Source organism: Coffea arabica, chromosome 3c (genome assembly GCF_036785885.1).
Source record: "Coffea arabica cultivar ET-39 chromosome 3c, Coffea Arabica ET-39 HiFi, whole genome shotgun sequence".
NCBI lineage: Eukaryota > Viridiplantae > Streptophyta > Magnoliopsida > Gentianales > Rubiaceae > Coffea > Coffea arabica.
In genome coordinates, this window is record NC_092314.1 from 21,377,838 (window position 1) to 21,404,519 (window position 26,682).

At 38.6% G+C, this 26,682-nt stretch overlaps 1 long non-coding RNA gene across 1 annotated transcript; it reads right to left on the minus strand.

The window, feature by feature from the left end:
* Window positions 1-21,519: 21,519 nt before the first annotated feature.
* Window positions 21,520-24,170, minus strand: LOC140038087 (uncharacterized). Its single transcript, XR_011841897.1, has 3 exons — window positions 23,991-24,170; window positions 22,396-22,482; window positions 21,520-21,718 (listed from the first exon to the last, which is right to left on the minus strand). It is a non-coding gene; the product is annotated as an uncharacterized lncRNA (long non-coding RNA).
* Window positions 24,171-26,682: the final 2,512 nt, after the last annotated feature.

The window sequence follows — 26,682 nt, forward strand, 5'->3', positions numbered from 1 at the left end:
CGCCTTAGGGAGAGGTGGGGCCCTCACAGTTGGTATCAGAGTTTAGGCTTCAGATCTCTGTAGTGTATCCTAGGCTTGAAGTTTAGGATGCCGGACTGTGGATTTGGTTTGCCATATTAGTGATTCTTGCGGGATGTCTCGACTTGATTAGTACAAGATGGAATGTCGAGGACGACATTCTTTTAAGGAGGGGAGATTGTGACGCCCCGAAAAAAAATGAGTTTGAGAACCCGGAAATTTTCTAATTTTCTAGGGTTTATTTTTTTTAACGCCCGCCTTTTCTGCATTTTCTTTATTTGAAAAATTCCCCAGATAAAGTTTATGAGCAAAGATAGTTTTAAAATGATTTTTCTTGTATCGGTTAGTTTTTGAGAAATTAAAAGCGTATTTTGAACGTGGGACCCACGCACTACCGGTTAAATGCACCACTTGATTCCACTTTCTTGCCATACAAGTTTATCATTAATGGAGCAAAATATCTTCCCCCTCTTGGCCATCCTATTGGCCGAAATTTAAGGCAAAGAAAAAACAAGGAAAGAGAAATTTGTGTGGTTGAAATTAGACCAAGTGTTAGCCAAACTTGTGGTGGAAATTAATCCTTATTTTTCCTACCTTCTTACCTTATAAACTAGCTTAATCTTCTTCATTTTCTGGTTCTTCTTGGCCGAGCAACCTAAGGAGAAAAGAAAGAAAACCCCTCAACTTTTGCCTTCCATTTTCTTGCTCAATCTCTTGATCCAACCATTAAAACTTCAAATTACTCCATAAAACCTCTTCACTTAGTGTTTGTGAGTTGTTTGGTGGAGTTGTTTGAGAAGCTAAGGTGACAAGTAGCTCTCCCTCTTGTTTTGCTTAGGTGAGTGGTGGATGAACACCTCTCCTTCCTCTAATGATGTTCAATTCATGATTAGCGGTGTTATAAGATGCAATTTCATGGATTATTTCTTGAGTTTGGTTGAATTGGTGAAATTTTATTATTTTTGGGGATTTTTCTGTTTTCATAAGGATATGATTAGGTGGTCATGTATGATGATTGGAAATGATTTTTAATGACTCTAGGAGGTGGAAAAAGTGATTAAGTGCAATCAATTTCTGTTTTGGAAGAAATTTCAGAGAATTAGGTTTTGTAGTTCTTCATTCTGCCCGAATTTATTTCACCATGTTAGAGGCCGAATTGGCCTTTGCTTAAAACATGAAAGTTGTAGGTATTGATTAGTTTGAAGTGCCTGTAAAATTTCAGGTCATTTGGACAAGTGTAGAGTGAGATATGTCGATTTTACTGTTGCTGTTCTGGGTTGATCAGAATGCGAAAACTGCACTTGTAATTGGCCATTTTGACTGGAATTGCTTTGGATTTGGATGTTGGTGTCTTCTAATGAAATGTAGCTGGATGTCTTAGCTACCATATTCCTTTGGAATCAATGCATTTGGACCTGTATAGACCGATTTATACTGATTACAGTTTTGTGTGATTTGTAAACCTGCAATTACGGTTCAGGTTGTGGTATTCTGCATTTTTAACCTAGTTGTGCTAGGAAATGGATTGAGTGACCTTCCAAATTGTTGTAGCCCTGGTTCTTAGCTTCGAAACGGTGGGTCTTACACCCTCATCCGACAATCGTAGTGCCTTTGGTACCATTACCGCAAAATGACGTCAAAACCTGTTTTTCTGATTTTGAACTTAACTTTCATTTCCAGACTTTTTCCTAGCTTGACTTGTCTTTGTACTACTTGGAGCTTGCTGAATGACTATTGGATGAACTTGTTTTTGTGTGTACCTTTGGGACTGGTTGAGGAAATAATGAAGCCATGACGGCTGGGAAAGTAAGCAAATTTAGGGGAAGTGCTGTCCGAAGTTTTAAAGGATTTGTTTGCATTGAGTTTGTGATTTAAGACGTGGATTTGAGCAAGGCAATGTTATGTGATGGATGATTTCTGAGCCATGGAGGTGAGTGACCTCAAACTACTTCTAAAGTTATTTATGAACCGTTTCTTACATTATTTACCTTTGAACTGTTTCCAAAGTTACTTTTGAAATGTTTTCTTGCATATCATGTGTGCTGGCATTTGAGTGTGCCTTGTTTGCTATATTTCTTGACTTCATGACTTGTATTTTGGTTGATAACATGTTAAGCGCTTATAATGATTTCCAAAACGAGTTTTCGAGGCGAGTGTGTACTTTATCGCACTCGACCTCGATAAATGTGAAATTTTCGATTGAAATGTTACTTGCGCATGAATGTAAGCCTTTTGGGCTGAACTGGCCATTGCCCCTTGTTACCGGTCGTCTTGAGCCAGAAGCGGACTCGGTCAGGCGATTAGGAACTTGGGTGAACGTTTGGTATACTCGAGTATTACCTATGTAGGTTGGTGGAGCCTGGCCAAAAGCCAGGGACGGGGAGAATGAAATGAAATGAATGACCAAATGAGCGAGAAAATGTCAGGAGAATGAATGTATCCTTTCATGAATGTTACTATCGCTTTCCATTGTAAATGTTTCTTGAATTATTGATAATCCATATTTACTGTTTTGCAAATGATATAGTTGTTTCCGGATTTATCATTTAATTTATGACATCATTGAAATGAACTATTGTGAAACCGATTTGATTACTGATTTCAATGGTTACTCGCTGAGCTTCTAGCTCACCCCAAAAATATTTTATTCCCCTCCATAGGGCTCAAGGCGAAGAAAAGCTTGGAGTGCTTATTCACGTGACTGGATGGCTTATATCGTGTACAGTTTAAGTTTGGATCTATTTTATGTACGGGTTGGTCTTGTATAAATATTTGAAATTGATATGGATGTAAGTATACGTTCCACGATTGGAATCAGTTTCTGCTGCATTAGTGATATGTAATTATTGGAGAATTTGATGTAAATTTGAGATTTATATTGTAATCTGTTTGAAGAATGTAGTGAACGACTGAGTCCCGGCGAGAGTTGGGCAGGCGGCCCGCCGAACCCTTTGGTTCGCCTTAGGGAGAGGTGGGGCCCTCACAGTTGGTATCAGAGCTTAGGCTTCAGATCTCTGTAGTGTATCCTAGGCTTGAAGTTTAGGATGCCGGACTGTGGATTTGGTTTGCCATATTAGTGATTCTTGCGGGATGTCTCGACTTGATTAGTACAAGATGGAATGTCGAGGACGACATTCTTTTAAGGAGGGGAGATTGTGACGCCCCGAAAAAAAATGAGTTTGAGAACCCGGAAAATTTCTAATTTTCTAGGGTTTATTTTTTTTAACGCCCGCCTTTTCTTTATTAGAAAAATTCCCCAGATAAAGTTTATGAGCAAAGATAGTTTTAAAATGATTTTTCTTGTATCGGTTAGTTTTTGAGAAATTAAAAGCGTATTTTGAACGTGGGACCCACGCACTACCGGTTAAATGCACCACTTGATTCCACTTTCTTGCCATACAAGTTTATCATTAATGGAGCAAAATATCTTCCCCCTCTTGGCCATCCTATTGGCCGAAATTTAAGGCAAAGAAAAAACAAGGAAAGAGAAATTTGTGTGGTTGAAATTAGACCAAGTGTTAGCCAAACTTGTGGTGGAAATTAATCCTTATTTTTCCTACCTTCTTACCTTATAAACTAGCTTAATCTTCTTCATTTTCTGGTTCTTCTTGGCCGAGCAACCTAAGGAGAAAAGAAAGAAAATCCCTCAACTTTTGCCTTCCATTTTCTTGCTCAATCTCTTGATCCAACCGTTAAAACTTCAAATTACTCCATAAAACCTCTTCACTTAGTGTTTGTGAGTTGTTTGGTGGAGTTGTTTGAGAAGCTAAGGTGACAAGTAGCTCTCCCTCTTGTTTTGCTAAGGTGAGTGGTGGATGAACACCTCTCCTTCCTCTAATGATGTTCAATTCATGATTAGCGGTGTTATAAGATGCAATTTCATGGATTATTTCTTGAGTTTGGTTGAATTGGTGAAATTTTATTATTTTTGGGGATTTTTCTGTTTTCATAAGGATATGATTAGGTGGTCATGTATGATGATTGGAAATGATGTTTAATGACTCTAGGAGGTGGAAAAAGTGATTAAGTGCAATCAATTTCTGTTTTGGAAGAAATTTCAGAGAATTAGGTTTTGTAGTTCTTCATTCTGCCCGAATTTATTGCACCATGTTAGAGGCCGAATTGGCCTTTGCTTAAAACATGAAAGTTGTAGGTATTGATTAGTTTGAAGTGCCTGTAAAATTTCAGGTCATTTGGACTAGTGTAGAGTGAGATATGTCGATTTTACTGTTGCTGTTCTGGGTTGATCAGAATGCGAAAACTGCACTTGTAATTGGCCATTTTGACTGGAATTACTTTGGATTTGGATGTTGGTGTCTTCTAATGAAATGTAGCTGGATGTCTTAGCTACCATATGCCTTTGGAATCAATGCATTTGGACCTGTATAGACCGAGTTATACTGATTACAGTTTTGTGTGATTTGTAAACCTGCAATTACGGTTCAGGTTGTGGTATTCTGCATTTTTGACCTAGTTGTGCTAGGAAATGGATTGAGTGACCTTCTACATTGTTGTAGCCCTGGTTCTGAGCTTCGAAACGGTGGGTCATACACCCTCATCCGACAATCGTAGTTCCTTTGGTACCATTACCTCAAAATGACGTCAAAACCTGTTTTTCTGGTTTTGAACTTAACTTTCATTTCCAGACTTTTTCCTAGCTTGACTTGTCTTTGTACTACTTGGAGCTTGCTGAATGACTATTGGATGAATTTGTTGTTGTGTGTGTACCTTTGGGACTGGTTGAGGAAATAATGAAGCCATGATGGCTGGGAAAGTAAGCAAATTTAGGGGAAGTGCTGTCCGAAGTTTTAAAGGATTTGTTTGCATTGAGTTTGTGATTTAAGACGTGGATTTGAGCAAGGCAATGTTATGTGATGGATGATTTCTGAGCCATGGAGGTGAGTGACCTCAAACTACTTCTAAAGTTATTTATGAACCGTTTCTTACATTATTTACTTTTGAACTGTTTCCAAAGTTACTTTTGAAATGTTTTCTTGCATATCATGTGTGCTGGCATTTGAGTGTGCCTTGTTTGCTATATTTCTTGACTTCATGACTTGTATTTTGGTTGATAACGTGTTAAGCGCTTATAATGATTTCCAAAACGAGTTTTCGAGGCGAGTGTGTACTTTATCGCACTCGACCTCGATAAATGTGAAATTTTCGATTGAAATGTTACTTGCGCATGAATGTAAGCCTTTTGGGCTGAACTGGCCATTGCCCCTTGTTACCGGTCGTCTTGAGCCAGAAGCGGACTCGGTCAGGCGATTAGGAACTTGGGTGAACGTTTGGTATACTCGAGTATTACCTATGTAGGTTGGTGGAGCCTGGCCAAAAGCCAGGGACGGGGTGAATGAAATGAAATGAATGACCAAATGAGCGAGGAAATGTCAGGAGAATGAATGTATCCTTTCATGAATGTTACTATCGCTTTCCATTGTAAATGTTTCTTGAATTATTGATAATCCATATTTACTGTTTTGCAAATGATGTAGTTGTTTCCGGATTTATCATTTAATTTATGACATCATTGAAATGAACTATTGTGAAACCGATTTGATTACTGATTTCAATGGTTACTCGCTGAGCTTCTAGCTCACCCCAAAAATATTTTATTCCCCTCCACAGGGCTCAAGGCGAAGAAAAGCTTGGAGTGCTTATTCACGTGACTGGATGGCTTATATCGTGTACAGTTTAAGTTTGGATCTATTTTATGTACGGGTTGGTCTTGTATAAATATTTGAAATTGATATGGATGTAAGTATACGTTCCACGATTGGAATCAGTTTCTGCTGCATTAGTGATATGTAATTATTGGAGAATTTGATGTAATTTTGAGATTTATATTGTAATCTGTTTGAGGAATGTAGTGAACGACTGAGTCCCGGCGAGAGTTGGGCAGGCGGCCCGCCGAACCCTTTGGTTCGCCTTAGGGAGAGGTGGGGCCGTCACAGTTGGTATCAGAGCTTAGGCTTCAGATCTCTGTAGTGTATCCTAGATTTGAAGTTTAGGATGCCGGACTGTGGATTTGGTTTGCCATATTAGTGACTCTTGCGGGATGTCTCGACTTGATTAGTACAAGATGGAATGTCGAGGACGACATTCTTTTAAGGAGGGGAGATTGTGTCGCCCCGAAAAAAAATGAGTTTGAGAACCCGAAAATTTTCTAATTTTCTAGGGTTTATTTTTTTTAACGCCCGCCTTTTCTGCATTTTCTTTATTAGAAAAATTCCCCAGATAAAGTTTATGAGCAAAGATAGTTTTAAAATGATTTTCCTAGTATCGGTTAGTTTTTGAGAAATTAAAAGCGTATTTTGAACGTGGGACCCACGCACTACCGGTTAAATGCACCACTTGATTCCACTTTCTTGCCATACAAGTTTATCATTAATGGAGCAAAATATCTTCCCCCTCTTGGCCATCCTATTGGCCGAAATTTAAGGCAAAGAAAAAACAAGGAAAGAGAAAATTTGTGTGGTTGAAATTAGACCAAGTGTTAGCCAAACTTGTGGTGGAAATTAATCCTTATTTTTCCTACCTTCTTACCTTATAAACTAGCTTAATCTTCTTCATTTTCTGGTTCTTCTTGGCCGAGCAACCTAAGGAGAAAAGAAAGAAAATCCCTCAACTTTTGCCTTCCATTTTCTTGCTCAATCTCTTGATCCAACCGTTAAAACTTCAAATTACTCCATAAAACCTCTTCACTTAGTGTTTGTGAGTTGTTTGGTGGAGTTGTTTGAGAAGCTAAGGTGACAAGTAGCTCTCCCTCTTGTTTTGCTAAGGTGAGTGGTGGATGAACACCTCTCCTTCCTCTAATGATGTTCAATTCATGATTAGCGGTGTTATAAGATGCAATTTCATGGATTATTTCTTGAGTTTGGTTGAATTGGTGAAGTTTTATTATTTTTGGGGATTTTTCTGTTTTCATAAGGATATGATTAGGTGGTCATGTATGATGATTGGAAATGATGTTTAATGACTCTAGGAGGTGGAAAAAGTGATTAAGTGCAATCAATTTCTGTTTTGGAAGAAATTTCAGAGAATTAGGTTTTGTAGTTCTTCATTCTGCCCGAATTTATTGCACCATGTTAGAGGCCGAATTGGCCTTTTTTTAAAACATGAAAGTTGTAGGTATTGATGAGTTTGAAGTGCCTGTAAAATTTCAGGTCATTTGGACTAGTGTAGAGTGAGATATGTCGATTTTACTGTTGCTGTTCTGGGTTGATCAGAATGCGAAAACTGCACTTGTAATTGGCCATTTTGACTGGTATTGCTTTGGATTTGGATGTTGGTGTCTTCTAATGAAATGTAGCTGGATGTCTTAGCTACCATATGCCTTTGGAATCAATGCATTTGGACCTGTATAGACCGAGTTATACTGATTACAGTTTTGTGTGATTTGTAAACCTGCAATTACGGTTCAGGTTGTGGTATTCTGCATTTTTGACCTAGTTGTGCTAGGAAATGGATTGAGTGACCTTCTACATTATTGTAGCCCTGGTTCTTAGCTTCGAAACGGTGGGTCTTACACCCTCATCCGACAATCGTAGTTCCTTTGGTACCATTACCGCAAAATGACGTCAAAACCTGTTTTTCTGGTTTTGAACTTAACTTTCATTTCCAGACTTTTTCCTAGCTTGACTTGTCTTTGTACTACTTGGAGCTTGCTGAATGACTATTGGATGAACTTGTTGTTGTGTGTGTACCTTTGGGACTGGTTGAGGAAATAATGAAGCCATGATGGCTGGGAAAGTAAGCAAATTTAGGGGAAGTGCTGTCCGAAGTTTTAAAGGATTTGTTTGCATTGAGTTTGTGATTTAAGACGTGGATTTGAGCAAGGCAATGTTATGTGATGGATGATTTCTGAGCCATGGAGGTGAGTGACCTCAAACTACTTCTAAAGTTATTTATGAACCGTTTCTTACATTATTTACTTTTGAACTGTTTCCAAAGTTACTTTTGAAATGTTTTCTTGCATATCATGTGTGCTGGCATTTGAGTGTGCCTTGTTTGCTATATTTCTTGACTTCATGACTTGTATTTTGGTTGATAACGTGTTAAGCGCTTATAATGATTTCCAAAACGAGTTTTCGAGGCGAGTGTGTACTTTATCGCACTCGACCTCGATAAATGTGAAATTTTCGATTGAAATGTTACTTGCGCATGCATGTAAGCCTTTTGGGCTGAACTGGCCATTGCCCCTTGTTACCGGTCGTCTTGAGCCAGAAGCGGACTCGGTCAGGCGATTAGGAATTTGGGTGAACGTTTGGTATACTCGAGTATTACCTATGTAGGTTGGTGGAGCCTGGCCAAAAGCCAGGGACGGGGTGAATGAAATGAAATGAATGACCAAATGAGCGAGGAAATGTCAGGAGAATGAATGTATCCTTTCATGAATGTTACTATCGCTTTCCATTGTAAATGTTTCTTGAATTATTGATAATCCATATTTACTGTTTTGCAAATGATGTAGTTGTTTCCGGATTTATCATTTAATTTATGACATCATTGCTATATGACATCATTGAAATGAACTATTGTGAAACCGATTTGATTACTGATTTCAATGGTTACTCGCTGAGCTTCTAGCTCACCCCAAAAATATTTTATTCCCCTCCACAGGGCTCAAGGCGAAGAAAAGCTTGGAGTGCTTATTCACGTGACTGGATGGCTTATATCGTGTACAGTTTAAGTTTGGATCTATTTTATGTACGGGTTGGTCTTGTATAAATATTTGAAATTGATATGGATGTAAGTATACGTTCCACGATTGGAATCAGTTTCTGCTGCATTAGTGATATGTAATTATTGGAGAATTTGATGTAATTTTGAGATTTATATTGTAATCTGTTTGAGGAATGTAGTGAACGACTGAGTCCCGGCGAGAGTTGGGCAGGCGGCCCGCCGAACCCTTTGGTTCGCCTTAGGGAGAGGTGGGGCCGTCACAGTTGGTATCAGAGCTTAGGCTTCAGATCTCTGTAGTGTATCCTAGATTTGAAGTTTAGGATGCCGGACTGTGGATTTGGTTTGCCATATTAGTGACTCTTGCGGGATGTCTCGACTTGATTAGTACAAGATGGAATATCGAGGACGACATTCTTTTAAGGAGGGGAGATTGTGTCGCCCCGAAAAAAAATGAGTTTGAGAACCCGAAAATTTTCTAATTTTCTAGGGTTTATTTTTTTTAACGCCCGCCTTTTCTGCATTTTCTTTATTAGAAAAATTCCCCAGATAAAGTTTATGAGCAAAGATAGTTTTAAAATGATTTTCCTAGTATCGGTTAGTTTTTGAGAAATTAAAAGCGTATTTTGAACGTGGGACCCACGCACTACCGGTTAAATGCACCACTTGATTCCACTTTCTTGCCATACAAGTTTATCATTAATGGAGCAAAATATCTTCCCCCTCTTGGCCATCCTATTGGCCGAAATTTAAGGCAAAGAAAAAACAAGGAAAGAGAAAATTTGTGTGGTTGAAATTAGACCAAGTGTTAGCCAAACTTGTGGTGGAAATTAATCCTTATTTTTCCTACCTTCTTACCTTATAAACTAGCTTAATCTTCTTCATTTTCTGGTTCTTCTTGGCCGAGCAACCTAAGGAGAAAAGAAAGAAAATCCCTCAACTTTTGCCTTCCATTTTCTTGCTCAATCTCTTGATCCAACCGTTAAAACTTCAAATTACTCCATAAAACCTCTTCACTTAGTGTTTGTGAGTTGTTTGGTGGAGTTGTTTGAGAAGCTAAGGTGACAAGTAGCTCTCCCTCTTGTTTTGCTAAGGTGAGTGGTGGATGAACACCTCTCCTTCCTCTAATGATGTTCAATTCATGATTAGCGGTGTTATAAGATGCAATTTCATGGATTATTTCTTGAGTTTGGTTGAATTGGTGAAGTTTTATTATTTTTGGGGATTTTTCTGTTTTCATAAGGATATGATTAGGTGGTCATGTATGATGATTGGAAATGATGTTTAATGACTCTAGGAGGTGGAAAAAGTGATTAAGTGCAATCAATTTCTGTTTTGGAAGAAATTTCAGAGAATTAGGTTTTGTAGTTCTTCATTCTGCCCGAATTTATTGCACCATGTTATAGGCCGAATTGGCCTTTGCTTAAAACATAAAAGTTGTAGGTATTGATGAGTTTGAAGTGCCTGTAAAATTTCAGGTCATTTGGACTAGTGTAGAGTGAGATATGTCGATTTTACTGTTGCTGTTCTGGGTTGATCAGAATGCGAAAACTGCACTTGTAATTGGCCATTTTGACTGGAATTGCTTTGGATTTGGATGTTGGTGTCTTCTAATGAAATGTAGCTGGATGTCTTAGCTACCATATGCCTTTGGAATCAATGCATTTGGACCTGTATAGACCGAGTTATACGGATTACAGTTTTGTGTGATTTGTAAACCTGCAATTACGGTTCAGGTTGTGGTATTCTGCATTTTTGACCTAGTTGTGCTTGGAAATGGATTGAGTGACCTTCTACATTATTGTAGCCCTGGTTCTTAGCTTCGAAACGGTGGGTCTTACACCCTCATCCGACAATCGTAGTTCCTTTGGTACCATTACCGCAAAATGACGTCAAAACCTGTTTTTCTGGTTTTGAACTTAACTTTCATTTCCAGACTTTTTCCTAGCTTGACTTGTCTTTGTACTACTTGGAGCTTGCTGAATGACTATTGGATGAACTTGTTGTTGTGTGTGTACCTTTGGGACTGGTTGAGGAAATAATGAAGCCATGATGGCTGGGAAAGTAAGCAAATTTAGGGGAAGTGCTGTCCGAAGTTTTAAAGGATTTGTTTGCATTGAGTTTGTGATTTAAGACGTGGATTTGAGCAAGGCAATGTTATGTGATGGATGATTTCTGAGCCATGGAGGTGAGTGACCTCAAACTACTTCTAAAGTTATTTATGAACCGTTTCTTACATTATTTACTTTTGAACTGTTTCCAAAGTTATTTTTGAAATGTTTTCTTGCATATCATGTGTGCTGGCATTTGAGTGTGCCTTGTTTGCTATATTTCTTGACTTCATGACTTGTATTTTGGTTGATAATGTGTTAAGCGCTTATAATGATTTCCAAAACGAGTTTTCGAGACGAGTGTGTACTTTATCGCACTCGACCTCGATAAATGTGAAATTTTCGATTGAAATGTTACTTGCGCATGAATGTAAGCCTTTTGGGCTGAACTGGCCATTGCCCCTTGTTACCGGTCGTCTTGAGCCAGAAGCGGACTCGGTCAGGCGATTAGGAACTTGGGTGAACGTTTGGTATACTCGAGTATTACCTATGTAGGTTGGTGGAGCCTGGCCAAAAGCCAGGGACGGGGTGAATGAAATGAAATGAATGACCAAATGAGCGAGGAAATGTCAGGAGAATGAATGTATCCTTTCATGAATGTTACTATCGCTTTCCATTGTAAATGTTTCTTGAATTATTGATAATCCATATTTACTGTTTTGCAAATGATGTAGTTGTTTCCGGATTTATCATTTAATTTATGACATCATTGCTATATGACATCATTGCTATATGACATCATTGAAATGAACTATTGTGAAACCGATTTGATTACTGATTTCAATGGTTACTCGCTGAGCTTCTAGCTCACCCCAAAAATATTTTATTCCCCTCCACAGGGCTCAAGGCGAAGAAAAGCTTGGAGTGCTTATTCACGTGACTGGATGGCTTATATCGTGTACAGTTTAAGTTTGGATCTATTTTATGTACGGGTTGGTCTTGTATAAATATTTGAAATTGATATGGATGTAAGTATACGTTCCACGATTGGAATCAGTTTCTGCTGCATTAGTGATATGTAATTATTGGAGAATTTGATGTAATTGTGAGATTTATATTGTAATCTGTTTGAGGAATGTAGTGAACGACTGAGTCCCGGTGAGAGTTGGGCAGGCGGCCCGCCGAACCCTTTGGTTCGCCTTAGGGAGAGGTGGGGCCGTCACACTGGATCTAAGCAATCTAGTGCAGAAGAAAGTCGATCGAGAGTGCCGGCTAGGGTTTTTGCCTTAGACCATTAGCAGGTTCTCGATTCCACTGAGGTCATTGAAGGTACGATTCCTATTTACCATCACTTAGCTAAGGTTCTAATTGACCCTGGTGCGACACATTCTTTTGTAAATCCTAAATTCATGAGTGGAGTAGATGTGAGATCGATTAAGTTACCCAATGACTTGAAAGTTAAAACGCCTACTATGGATCAAAATTTGATTGCTATATTGATGTTTAGAAATTGTGAGATATGAGTTGAAAAGAGAAAGTTGTTAGCCGATTTGATAGGTCTATGTGAAAACCCGAAAATTTTCCCATTTTCTAGGCATTATTGTATTTTTGCCTATATTTTTATACTTGCCTTTAAAATATTAAAGTTTCTATATATTTTTATAAGCGAGTATAGTTTTAAATCATTTTCCCAGTATAAGTTGGTGTACATTAGATTTGAAAAACATTATAGACGTGGGGCCCACTAGTGCGATAAAAGTTTGGTGATTAAGTGATTTTTGTACTAAGTGTTATTATTTTACAAGGTGCTAGGAGACAATTAGAAGTTAGTTAGATAAATTACCATTGGTAGACAAAGGATGAGAATGAAACCCTAAGGTGCCAAGTGTCACTTTTCTATTCGAAGTTGGACTTGCCTAACTTTCTTACATTTACTAAATACCAAAAATTTGACCAAAATTTTCCAATTTCTTCTTTCTTCTTGGCCGACCACATTGAGAGAGAAAAGAGAGAAAACCCTTCATTTTGCCACTTCAATTCTTGTCCAAATCTTGAGTTCCAACCATTAACATCTCAAATCACTCCATAAAAACTCTTTGCTAGGAAGGATTAAAGTGATTGGTGGAGTTGTTTTGAAGGAGGAACCCCTAAGCTACTACCTTTCTTGAGGTGCCAATGTATTTTGATTGGAAACTCACTCTTTGTTCCTAATAATGGTAGATTAGTGACTTGTAGTGGCTAAATAGGTTGTTTTATGGAAGATTTCATGAATTAAAGTGTAGATAAATTTCTTTTTTTTTTTTGGGATTTTCTGTTTTCATACGATAGTTATGGTTGGCCTTGGATTGATAGCTCTAAATTGTGTTAAATGGAGCCTTTGTGCGTTAATTGAGGTTGTTTGCGGAAAATCTCCGAATTTGTGCAGAAATTCTAGTTTAGGGTTTCATCTTACCCTGTTTTGCCCGGTTCTGTTCGATCATGATGGAGGCTGAATCAGCCTTAGATCAAAACATGAAAGTTGTAGGAAATGATGTTTTATATCTGTCTATAAAATTTCAGCTCAATCTGATCACTGTATCATATAAAATGACAAAACAATACCCCTGATTGCCATAGGTAGAGCTCTGTGGATAGTGTTGACATTTTACCAATCTAACCGTATCTGTTCACCCTGATCCGTACTGAATTAGCATTTGACCGAAACATGGAAGTTGTAGTGCTATGTCTTAGATTTCCAACGGCCCTAAAAACGCCTTAATTGGACTTCAATAGCCTAAGTTATTATCGTTTAACCATTGTGCAGTTAACTAGCCTGATTGTGAGACTCTGGTTCTGTAATTTGAAATTTTGATCTGGTTACACTACAAACTGGACTGAGTGGTCTTCATTAAAGTTGTATCCCTATGTCTTAGCTTCAAAACAATATAAATTTCACACCAATTTGATCAGTATATCTTCGGTTATGTTTGATACGCTAAGCGACGTCAAATCTGTCTTTTGTTTTATGGCTTAAACTTCATTTCCGAACATTTTCCTAGCCTGATTTTGTACTTGTCCGACATTGAGCCTATTGAACGGCTATTGAAATGAGATTATTTTGTGTGTGACATTGGGGCTGATTTGAGGAAAAATGAAGCCATGATGGCTGGAAAAATAAGGAAATTTAAGGGGAAATGTTGTCCAAATTTCTAGGCCGCCTGATTCCTTTAAGTTGGAGTTGCATTGTGGTAGAATGAGGGGGTTTGGGGGTGTTTGTAACCCTCCTACCAACTATTATCCGTTTGCTCAAATATTGTATGTTTATTCTTTTGTACTAGTATATAACTTGGAGAGGCATCCGACTAGTAATCAAGTCTCACTTGTGCATCCCATTTACTTGGTTTTGGATGTGAAAACTTCAACTACTTTACCTTTGTTATTCTTAGGGTTTCACGATGATTAAGGCCATTTTGGGTGAAAATTTTGAAGTACCTGTACTTGAACAGGTGAGTGTACCACTCCCCTAATTTATTGCTTATCTGGCTATCCGTGACTTCTGTATATTCTGCATGAAATGAGGGTATACTTTATCACTCTCATTTCTCTCACCTATTTTTTTGTTTCCCGCATATTGTATAAGTCTGTATTTGCTCTCTGCATCTGTTATCTATATCTGTCCTCTGTATAAGTCTGCGACCTCTGATCTCAAAACCTGTGGCTAGTTACTTGAGTCGAGATGGCAAGGGCCAGGTCGATTAGATAACGAACCACGGTGGTCTATTTCTGGGAATCTTTAGGTATTGAGACTGTTGATTCCGGTATACTCGAGTATTACTATTTCTGTTTCTGTTGAGGTGTTTGGGCCCGGTAAGGGGTATGTTTGGTGTACGAAATTTGGTGTAAAGTGGGGTCTACGGATATGGTTGTTCTTTAGACATTGACGGAGAGTCAACGAGTTGGGATTAAGTACTGCTATGGAAATCTGGCTCTTGAGAGCCACCTGTATCATTTATATTTGAATCATTATGTCTAACTGCTTTACTTTATATCTGGCATGTATACCTGATTGGTTAAATGTGAAATGCCATGATTTTACTGCTACATATTTTAGTACCTCATTAAGCGTAAGCTCACTCCCCCTTTTCCGTTATCTTTGTTTTCCTTTCAGGGAACAAACTTTGAACTCACTTTGAACTCATGGTTTTGGAAGAAAGGTGTATATGTTATTTTGTTAAACTCTTTTGCGATCGAAACCCTAATTGTATTTTGAACAGTATGGATACTTTGGCTTGTACTTTAGTTTAGTTAATTTGTTAAAGACTCCGATGTAAATATATGTATAAGTGTTTAACCTTGTCTATTAAGTGTATTTGTAACAGCCCCACCTTCCCCTAAGGCGAACCAAAGGGTTTAGCGGACTGCCTGCCCAACTCTCGCCAGGACTAACGGTACAGTTTACGTCGTTCTATTACGTTTCGAAACATACCAAAGCGCGCAAACAAGTCAAAATCACTAAATAAAAAAAACGAAAATCGAAGCCGGAATGAATAGTGCAGGACACGTCAGAATCCGGCCGGAATCTGGCCGGATTTTCGGCCGGATTCTCGGCCGGATACAAGGCCGAGAGCAACTCAATTTTTTTTCAAAAACCTACTCAATCCGGCCGGCAATCCGGCCAAGATTCTGGCCGGATTGTCTGGCCGATATCCGGCCAGAGAGCAACTGGCCGGATTTCTTTTTTTTTTCCAAGCAATCCGGCCAGTTTCTGGCCGGATTCCTGGCCGGATTCGGCACTGTTCATCTTCGCCAAATTTTTTTTCTTTTCCGTTTGAAAGTCGTGTCACTCCGAAATCCAACCAAACATCATCCAAACATAAATATACATTGAATTTCAACATTTACAACCATAGTGGCAGGCCAAAACCATTCATTAAGGAAGTACATATTCGGTTTGCCTATCAAAAGGAAATGAACCCGTTACACATTAGGGTTTCATTTCAAGAGCTATACAAAAGACATTTACATGCTCAACTTGGCAATTAACTATCCAATCCATTCCCAAAAGTAATTATATCCCTGTAAGGAAAACAAATAACACGGAATGAGCTAAAGTCCAGTGAGCAACTACCACAATAACAGTTAAGATCACATAAGCATAACCATTCAATTCAAGTATGCAATTTCGAAGTAAAGCAAATCAGTGAAAGGATACGGTCGGCTCTCAAGAGCCCATTTCCACGCTTGCAATCTTGATCCAACCTCATTGACCCTCCGTCAATGTTAAGAGTACCAAACCGTAGACCTCACTTTACTTCCATTCCTTCCACCCAACATACCCCAACCGGGCCCGCACTCCAATTCAGTAGCTTTTGGTAATACTCGAGTATACCGGAACCAAGAGTCTCATTACTACAAGGTTCCCCAGTACAGTCCCCGTGGCATGACAATTTTCACGACCAAGCCCTCGCCGGCTCGATCCAATTGACTACCGAACGGGGTTGAGCTCAGTAATACAGTAAAGCCGTTGGATACTCGTCCAAACGACACCAAATCAGTTTCCATGCATGGAATTCAGTATCTCATATAACAATTGCAGTATTTCAGTAAAACAGTAAATAGCCATGAAGGAAATTACAAGGGGTGAGGGCGGTCAAGTACACCCTCACCTCAATCACTTCCAATAACCAATTAAGCCTTCAAGGCATCAAATACACATGGAACAAAGCCACATTATAACAAGTAAGTGAGTAGTATACTCACTAAGCAATTAAGTGCTATGTCATGCACTTCCGTCAGGGGAATGTCGTGAACCACCGTCACGCCCTAGAACACATAAGCAAGTACAATGAGACTCAATAACGAGTCATAAAGGAATGCCAATCACAACCCCAATAGGGTTTCATAAGCATATACAAGCATTATAGCAAACCAGAAATTCAAACAATGGCTTTAGCCTTGGCCCTGAAAATAAAACTGTTTTGTCCTTACTTTGCGGTAATGGCGTCAATTTCACTACGATTATCGGATGGGGGTGTAAGACCCACCGTTTCGAAGCTATGAAACAGGGCTACAACAATGTAGAAGGTCACTCAATCCATTTCCTAGCTTAACTAGGTCAAAAATGCCAAATACTAAACCAGAATGACCAAAACAGGTTTGCAAATCACACAAAACTGTAATTACTATAACTCAGTCTATATAGGTCCAAATGCAGAAATTCCAAAGGCATATGGTAGCTAAGACATCCAGCTACATTTCATCAGAAGACACCAACTTCAAAATCCAAACCAATTCCAGCCAAAATAGCCAAATACCAACGCAGTTTTCGCATTCTGTCCAAAGCAGAACAGCTACAGTAATTCCGACATAACTCACTCTACACTAAGCCAAATGGCCTGAACTTTTACAGGCACCTCAAACTCATCAATACCTACAACTTTCATGTTTTGAGCAAAGTCCAATTCGGCCTCTAACCCTATGATCCAAAACCGGACAGAATTAGGGATTTATGAACCCTAACTTTCCATTTTCCATCCAAATCCAAAATTGATTGCATTTATCAACAATTCACACCTACTAGAGTCATTTTAAACCATTACCATTCATCATACAAGGCCACAACATCAAGATCATATTAAACCAGAAAATTCATCATAAATTGGAAAATTCCACCAAATCACTCCAAATAAAGAAATAAATCACATATTCCATCACTCATGCCACCATTAAGCACAAAATAAGCATCATTAGAGGTAGTAGGGTGTTCAAGCATCACTTACCAAGAAATCAAGAGAGAGAGGGATGTTGGCCACCTTAGACCTTCAAACAAACTTCACTAAGACACTTACTAGCACTAGAAGGAAAGATTTTATGGAGTGGAACCTAGTGTAGGCTTTTGTTCTTGGAAGATTGAGTGAAATGGAAGCTTGAAAGTTGAAGAAATTTCCTTCCTTCTTGAGCTAGGAGGGCCGGCCAACATGGAGAAGAAAATAGTGATTTTTGGGCAATTTTGAGATATTTAATCCTTTGGTCAAAAAAGTCAAGAAAGTGAATAGTAATTCTTAAAGTCCAACCAATGAGAATGTGACACTTGTCACCTCATTAAATGCATTCATATCCTTTCTTTCTTCTCTCACATCAATCATTTCACACACTCTACTTATCTATTAACACTCGATAAATTTTACACAGTATCCGGAATTTAACCTAATTGGCCGAATTTTTCCGAACTTTTCGCACTAGTGGGTCTCACGTCCAATATACATTCTTAATTTTCTAAAACTCACCAATGCTAGAAAAAATCAACTAAAAACTATAATTACGCATAAAATCTACCAGAAAAATATTTCTAAACCAGAAAATGCAAAATTTATGCAATTAAGGGAACTAAAACCCTAGGAAAAATAATTGGGGTTTTACGGGTTCTCACAGTATTTGTTTGAGATTATGATTTTATGGATTGGTAAGCATGTTCTCACCTTAGTAGTCTCCGATTGTTCGTTTTCATTGGGTCCTATTGCGCGGAATATAGGGTTTGTGTGATTCGTCCCCGTAGTCCTGGCGAGAGTTGGGCAGGCGTCCCGCTAAATCCTTTGGTTCACCTTAGGGGGAGGTAGAGCCGTCACAGGTGGTGTCAGAGCTGCTTCGCATGGTCTCTGCGCAGAGTGAGCTTGGGCCAAGTGGTGCTATGGTCCTGATTTTGTGAATGTGTCTAAAGGTATAAGTGCTCTTTTGAGCATAAGCTATGAACCATGCACGTTATCAGTGTAAAAGTCTTTATCATGGTACCTGAGGAAGCAATGTCGGATAGGAATCTTTAATATGGATGATTTACTCTTGGGATCGGCCGGCTCGAGTTGTGAATTATCCTATTTGGGGGATTCTTGTGCCCGGCTACTACGGCTACTAAATAGATGAGAGCCTAGGTTAGAAAGGACTTGGGCGAACTAGAAATGTGATTCTAAGGAACTTCATGTGGTTTGTTCGGGTGTTAGTAAGCATGATTAACCTGTGTTAAGATATAAATTGTGATATTCTCGTAGAGTATGGATAGAGGCCTAGAGGGGAAATAGCTTGTCGTTAGTTGCTTTTGTGTTTTTGACCTAGTTCGTCTATAGTACTTTTGGATGGCCCCGCTACCTTCATGGATCCCTTTTGTTTGTATCTAGCTGACTGCTACTGTGTGACTTGTTCGGTACAGTTGTGTTATGTATATATGCTTTTGATCTGTGTGTACCTTTTGTTACTTGCTTATGCCTATAATTATCTTTAATGTTATATTTCCACTTCAACCCTAGATTGATTAGACCAATTGAGGGTACTTGTAGTGGACGAGGTCGTGGGCGCGAACGTAAACAACCCTTGTGTAGACACCAAATTTTTAGGATATTTTTGTTTACTATTATTTTTTATTTTTCTATGTTAGTTTTATTTACTTTTATTTTTTATTTTTATTTTTTAAGTCATTTTAGCATAGAATTTATCGGAAAAAAGAAGAAAAAGAAAATCATTCACAAAAAAAAATATGTTTTAGTTATTTTAGATTCAAGTTCATTGTTATTTAATTAAAGAGAAAAGAGGAAAATCAATACATTAAAAAAAAGAAAAAAAAAGTTTAGCATTTCTTTTTTTATTTTATTTTATTTTATTTTTATTTTTTTATGCCTAGTTTTGTTCATTTTTATTCGATTTTACTTAAGTTGTTATGTTTCTTTATATTTTGTTTATTATTAATTAACTAAAAAAACAAAAAAAAAAGAAAAAAGAAAAAAGAAAGAAAAAGCTGTTTCATCCAAGAATTCAATCGGATGGCCAAGTGAGAAGGGTTGAGCTGAGGTTGGCTTGTGACTATTGAAATGAGGGTTTAGGGTCTTCCACTTGATATATAAAGGCTGGGAAAAGAAACGCAGCCAAGAAAAAAAGATGGGGGAAAGGCGGCTGAGAGTAAGAAAGAAACCAGAGGAGAGAACATCGTAAAAAAAAACCAAGAGGAAGGGGAAGATTCTGGAGAGGAAAAGGGAGAAACGAAAGGCCAAGCGAGAGAGAGGGAGTTTTGATGACGGCTAAGGGTGAGGGAAAGTGATAAAAAATCGAGAGAATTGAGAAAAGGAAAGGGGTGAGCGAGAGGGAGTGTGTGTGTGACGGTAGGTTCTATCCCGGATAGTGGGACCGAGTTCTATCCCGCCAACCTCGGCAGGACCGGATTTTATCCCGCTGACCGTTCATATCTCGTTGGGACCGGGTTCTATCCCACCAACCTCGACAAGACCGGATTTTATCTCGCTTACCGTTCATACCTCGTTGGGACCGGGTTCTATCCCGCCAATCTCGACAGGATTGGGTTTAATCCCACTGACCGACTCTCAAGGCAGGCTTGGGTGTTATCCCACTGACCTAGTGAAGATAGGTTCAGGAAAATTTCGAATAAAATGACGACACGTCACACTAGGACAAATTTTTGGATAATTTTTCAGGTAAGTCTTATACAGTTTTTGCATGCATACCAGCATTATTTTCCATCGCCACTAGCCGTGGGTCAGTCCCACTAGTGAGCATTTTGTGAGGACCCGTACTTTTCTTAATTGCACGTTTTCTGCATTTTCTTTATTAGAAAATTTTATGAGTAAATATAGTTTTTAAATGATTTTTCTAGTATCGGTTAGTTTTCGAGAAATTAAGAGCGTATATCGGACGTGGGACCCACTAGTGCGCAAAATTCGGAAAATTTCGGCCAGTTAGGTTAAGTTTTGGATACTGGGTTTAATTTATCGGGTGTTATGAGATATTTAGAGGCACCAAGTGGATAAGTGTGAGAAAGACAAAAAAAGTTAGGCATGACATTAATGAGAGGGACAAGTGTCATGAAACCATTGGATGGGGACTTTGACTAACTTTTCTTAACTTTACTAAACATCCATTTTGACCAAATGTTTCTTCATTTTTCACCTTGTTGGCTGAAATTTTGAGGAGAGAAAAGAGAGGAAATCCTTCATCTTGTACTTCAATCCCTTGCTCCAATCTTGATTTCTAACCATTAAAAGTGAAGATTACTCCATCAAAGTTACTTATTAAGGAGGATTAAAGCTTCTAGTGGAGTTGTTTTGGAAGAAAAATTCCTAAGTCATCACCTTTCTTGATATTTGAAGGTATCATGTCTAGCCATCCTTCCTTTGTTCTTGATTATGTTAAATTAATGACTTGTGATAGCTAAAGAGATGTTTTAGTGGAAAATTTCTGACTTGAATGCAAAAATTTCCAATTAGGGTTTCATTTCCTCAATTCTGGCCGTTTCTGTTTGACCTGGTTAGAGGCCGAATTGGCCTTAGCACAAAACATGAAAGTTGTAGAGAATGATGTTTTCTAGTTACCTATAAATTTTCAGCTCAATCTGAGCTCGGTACCCTGTGAAAAGACCGAAATACCCCTGCTACCCTGTTTCTATCCGAGAATAGTAATCAGCTTTGGTAAATGGGTAGTTTGACTGGGAATACTACCGATTTGGTTGTTGATGTCTTCTTAAGAATTATAGCCTTGTATCTTAGCTTTCAAATGGCTTTGGAATCACTTGAATTGGAGTTGTATATGCTGAGATAATTCGGAAATACCCAGACTGGTCTAGGTAGGAGTTCAGCGAACAGGGTTGTCTTTTCACCCAATCCGACTGTGACTTTTCACCATGATCCTTACCGAATTTGTGACGGCCCCACCACCCCCTAGGGCGTACCCCAGGGTTCGGCGGGTCGCCTGCCCAGCTCTCGCCGGGACTCACTCAAACACTATAGTCCTCAAATGAATTTCAAGATAAATCTCAGATATTACATCCAATTCACATCACGAGTACCAGAAAGTAAAACCTAGAAAAGCTGAGAACTATAACCACCACAACAAATATATACATCTTACTAGTCAACCTAAAACAAGTACAAGTTCACTCGTCTATAATCGAAACCCTAAACACCTTCCTGAGCGATCCCCGCGTTGGCCCCCTGCTAAGGAAAACAAAAGGAAAGGGGTAAGCTATATGCTTAGTAAGTAAACAGGGGTAAAAGCGTATATTTCACATTTAGATAAGCAATTATTTCACAAAATGCCAAGTCAAGTACAAAAGTAACAATACAAAGGAAGGATACAGGTTGGCTCCAAAGCCAAGTCGTTTGCCATGCGTGACCTCCTGTCGACACTCCGTCGACCACAAATAAGGTCCGTAGAACTCCACTTGTACACCCACCGAACACCTTATCACCCTCACTGGCCAGTCACCTCACAAACTTGCCCGGGCGAACGAAATCACAAACTTGAGCTTGAGTCACAAGCTCGGGTCACAAATTTGGTCCACATACTCGGTGAACCGGATTGACAAACTTGGTGACCTCAAACCAAGTTGGACTGACTTCGACCAAGCCCTAACCGGCTCGAATAGTCCATCTAGGTATTGAGATCGGGCCCCAAACTCACAAACTTCACAAAATTATTCAAAAATCATCCCGAGCCACAAGCTCAAGGGTTTTAATTCCAAAATTGCTCATATACACAAGCCATGTACAAATATGTTCGCAAATTTAGGGTTTAAGTCGAGTGCGATAAAGTACACCCTCGCCTAAGTACCCTCTTCATACATATCGAAACACATAAGCAACTAACACACAAGAGCGGCCTGAATACTTACCCAAAATACAAAAGTAGTAAAAAAGCGGAAATCACTTCGTGTGTTGGCTAGTAGTGGGCCCCACCGGCTCCGCTAGCTCACCACGGTCTGAAATAAAGATTTTATCACATTATATCACAAACGGCTACTAACAGACCCAAAACAGGAAAAACGGCAAAAGCCGACACACGTAAGTATGGAAACGGCAAAATTGGCACATGCAAGTGCGCGGAACGGCAAAAGGAAACCGCCAAATCTGCCATCTCAAACCGTTTTGATCAAAGATTAGGCTAGGAATGTCGGATCAAAGTGAACGAGATACCGTTTCGAAGCTATGAGAAAGGGCTACAAATCCCCTGAAGAAACTTTAATCTAGATCTGAATGGAAGCAGGTCGAAATTGTAGAAAACAATACCAGAAATTTACGTCTTAGGGTGACAAACAGGGTTGTTTGCTGGACCATAACTCCCAGCTCACAAATCCAAATCAGGAAATTCCAAAGGCATTAGAAAGATGAGACATAAGGCTAAAACTTTGATGTTTTGGCTAAGACCTGAATCTATTCAGAACAGAACGAAAATGGAGTGCCAAAGTACCCGTCAGAACTGTCCAGATTCAATGGCAGTTCTGACGATAAATCTTGTTTCGGTCATAACGGGAGCTACGAAACTCGGATTTCGACGCACTTTATACCAAATCGAAGCTAAAACTAAGATCTACATTTCTTATGAAGGAGTCAACACCTAGATCGTACGGTATCAAAACCGAAAAAGTCATGGGCAGAAGCTAAACTAAAAACGCACAGAATCTGATGTTCAGAACAGGCTTGAGTATTTCATCTATAACTCATGATACACTAATCCGTTTGACCTGAAATTTTACAGGCATATACAGGACTTAAGGGGCTACAATATTTAAGAAGGCCACTCAGTCCAATTTCGAGTGTAACTACGTGAAAAATGTAATATACTACACCAGAATCGCAAAATAGGTTCACAAACCGTATTCTAGTACAAACATCATAAAACAGCCTACATAAGTCCAAATCCAGAAATTCCAAAGCCATATGAAAGCTTAGAAACACGGCTACATTTCATAAGAAGACCTCAAAAACCAATTCCAAAGTATTCCCAACCAAAATAATCCAATTACAGACGCAATTATCAAATTCGGGTAGAAACAGGGCAGCAGGGGTAATTTAGTCTTTTCACAGGCTACGTTGCTCCGATTGAGCTGAAATTTTGCAGGCATCTCTAAAACATCATTCCCTACAACTTTCATGTTTTAACCTAAGGCTAATTTGGCCTCTAACATGGAGCACTAAAACCGGACAGAATGGAAGTCATATTTTCCAGAAATCTGGAAATTTGGGATTTCAGGGGCAATCTCTTCATTTTCTTGATTCAATCACTACCACAACCTCTTATACAAGCCTATATACATCATATACCACTCCTACAACAAGTATAAGAAGGAAATCAGTCAAACCCAAAGTCATATACATCACCCCAAAATCATCACAACAACTTGTATAGCTACTAATCTAACCAAAACACAAGCTATATAACATCTTAAACAAAAATAAAAGAACCAAAGCCATGGGTCAGACCTTATACCTCAACAAAAGGGCTTGCAAGAGTAATACTTCATCTCCTCTTGAAATTTCTGGTTCCTTAAGCTTCCCAAGCTCTCAAACTATTGATTAATCGGTTTAGATTTCTTGTTTTCTCACTTAAGTGGACCAAACTCAAGATGGATTATGATTTCTTTCTCTTGGCTTTTCCCTCTCTTTCTCACGGTACATATGGCAGAAATAGAGGCTGAAATGAAGTGCAATTGAAGCTTCAAAGAAGGTTAAAAGGATAGGAATTGATTTGGGTCAAAGGTGACAAGTGTCACAAGTTGATTGGTAGTCAAAATTTTTTCTTTTCTCTTGTTTTCTTGGTCAAATATTGTGGCTGGTGTATGAGATATTTTGAGGGTTAATTAGCTGAAATAAAATGAGAAGATTAAGGTAATAAAGTATGGGTCAAGTGGTGTGTTTACCTGGTAACAAACGGTACCCGTCGGTTCGAGCCGATTTTTCTTAAATCGCATATACTAGGGTTTTTACTTTCTAATCACTAACTTATTATTATCACTTCAAATCATATAATATTTCCTCATCCAAAAGTCACTCTTAAGCACCAAATTTGATTCTCACTCCGTACCGGATAATCATCCGGCGAAAAATCGCGAAAACCCTAATTTGCTCCAATCTTGAAAACGAAGAGTGAAACCCTACTTTCTAGGTTCATTTGCACTTGTTGTGGAGTACTTGAGTAGTAGGATCATATTAAATGAATAATTTCGAAATAAAAGGAATTTTAAGAAAAGTGTGATGAATTTTACAATTTCATAGAATAAAATTAGGGTTTTGATTCAAATATGAGGGATTTAAACATAACCTGCTAGTCACAAGTAAACTAGAGTTTTAAAGTACAAGTAGGGTTTCTAGTCTTTAAAATAAAACAATGTTTTAAGACAAAAATAAAATAAAATAAACCATAATCTTTTCTTTGAGATTAAACAAAAATAGTATCCTAAACTTTGGGGTATCACAGAATTAGATTTTGGCCAAAACATGAAAGTTATAGCCAATGGTATAAAATAGTAGCCTACAAAATTTCAGCTTGATCCGACCACTGTAGCACGTGAAATGACCGAAATACCCTTGACTGTCCATGAAACCTGTTTCGCGCCCAGAATTCTGTTTTTGTGTAGTTTTCCATTTTTGATCATGAAAATGCATGATTTGGCCATGGAGGTCTTCATAAGAAATGTAGGGTTGTGTTTTAGCTTCGAAACGCCATAAGATACACTTCAATCGGACTTCGGTAGCCTGAATTATTGCTGTTTAACAATTGTGCGGTTAGCCAACCTGTTTGTGAGATTCTGGTTTCATATATGTCAATTTTGACCTAGTTGCACTACAAACTGGACTGAGTGGCCTTCTTCAACATTGTAGCCCTATCTGTTAGCTTCGAAACAGTGTATCTTTCACCTTCATCCGATAATCGTAGCGCCAATGGTGCCAAAACCGCAAAATGGTGTCAAAAATTGTTTTTATCCGGAAATGTTTCTAGCTTGATTTTTGTATTTATTTTTGTATTTATATGACTTTAAGCCTAGTGAATGGCTTTTGGACATGAGATTATTCTATATGAGATGTTGGGACTGTTTTGAGGAAAATAATGAAGCCATTAATGGCTGGAAAATAGGTAAACACAAGGGACATGCCGTCCGTTTATCTTCTTGTAATGTGAGCAAGTTAAAGTGATTTTGCGAATGTATTTTGTGACGAATTGGACGTATTTACTGAAAATGTTACCGGCTCTTTCAAAAGGTGGCCGAGGGCTAAATTTCTATTTGAACCTGTATATTTCCGCTTGGCAAATAAAATGATCATTTTACCATTCTAAAACCTAATACCTCTTTGGGTTGGTTTATGAACCCTAGTAATTTCCGTCCACGGATCCATATGCTCTATTGACACTTTAAAAGTCATTTTATACGTTTACTCGCGAGTAGTCGGGTAATCCTTGATTTCATCCAAATCATGATAGATGGATTGTAATGTGTTCTTTGTTTACTTTTAGGTTTCATTGGTGATTGAGAAGTGGACGTTATTTTGCGTGTATAGGTGAGTGTTCCTTGTTTGTTATGTTTCATGATTTTATGGCTGGTATGAATGATTGATAACATGTTAAATGCTTTCAATGATTGTTAAAACGAGTTTTCTAGGCAAGTGTGTACTTTATCGCACTCGGCCTAAATGATTGTGAAATTTTCAATGATTGAATGATTGAAATGTTATTTGTGCATGAATGTAAGCCTTTTGGCTGAACTGGCCACTGCCCCTTGTCACCGGTCGTCTCGAGCCAGAAGCGGACTCGGTCGGGCGATTAGGGACCTGGGTGAACGTTTGGTATACTCGAGTATTACCTTGTAGGTTGGTGGAGGTTGGTGGAGCCTGGTGAATGAATGAATGAATGAATGAATGTGGGTTTTACTTATATACAAATGCAATTTCAAATGATTGAAGGTATAAGGGAACGAAAGGAGAATGAATGAACGAATGGCTGCTTGTGAGCATGTATCCTTTTAATGAAGGTGTTTATCGCTTTCTTTTGCATTTGAATTATTGGTAACATGTAATGAATGCATTGAAGTTCTTGTTGCCTATGTGTTCGGAACCTCACTGAGCTTATAGCTCACCCCTTTAGTTTGTTTTCCTTAACAGGGAAAGGCGAGCAAGGACGAGAGCCG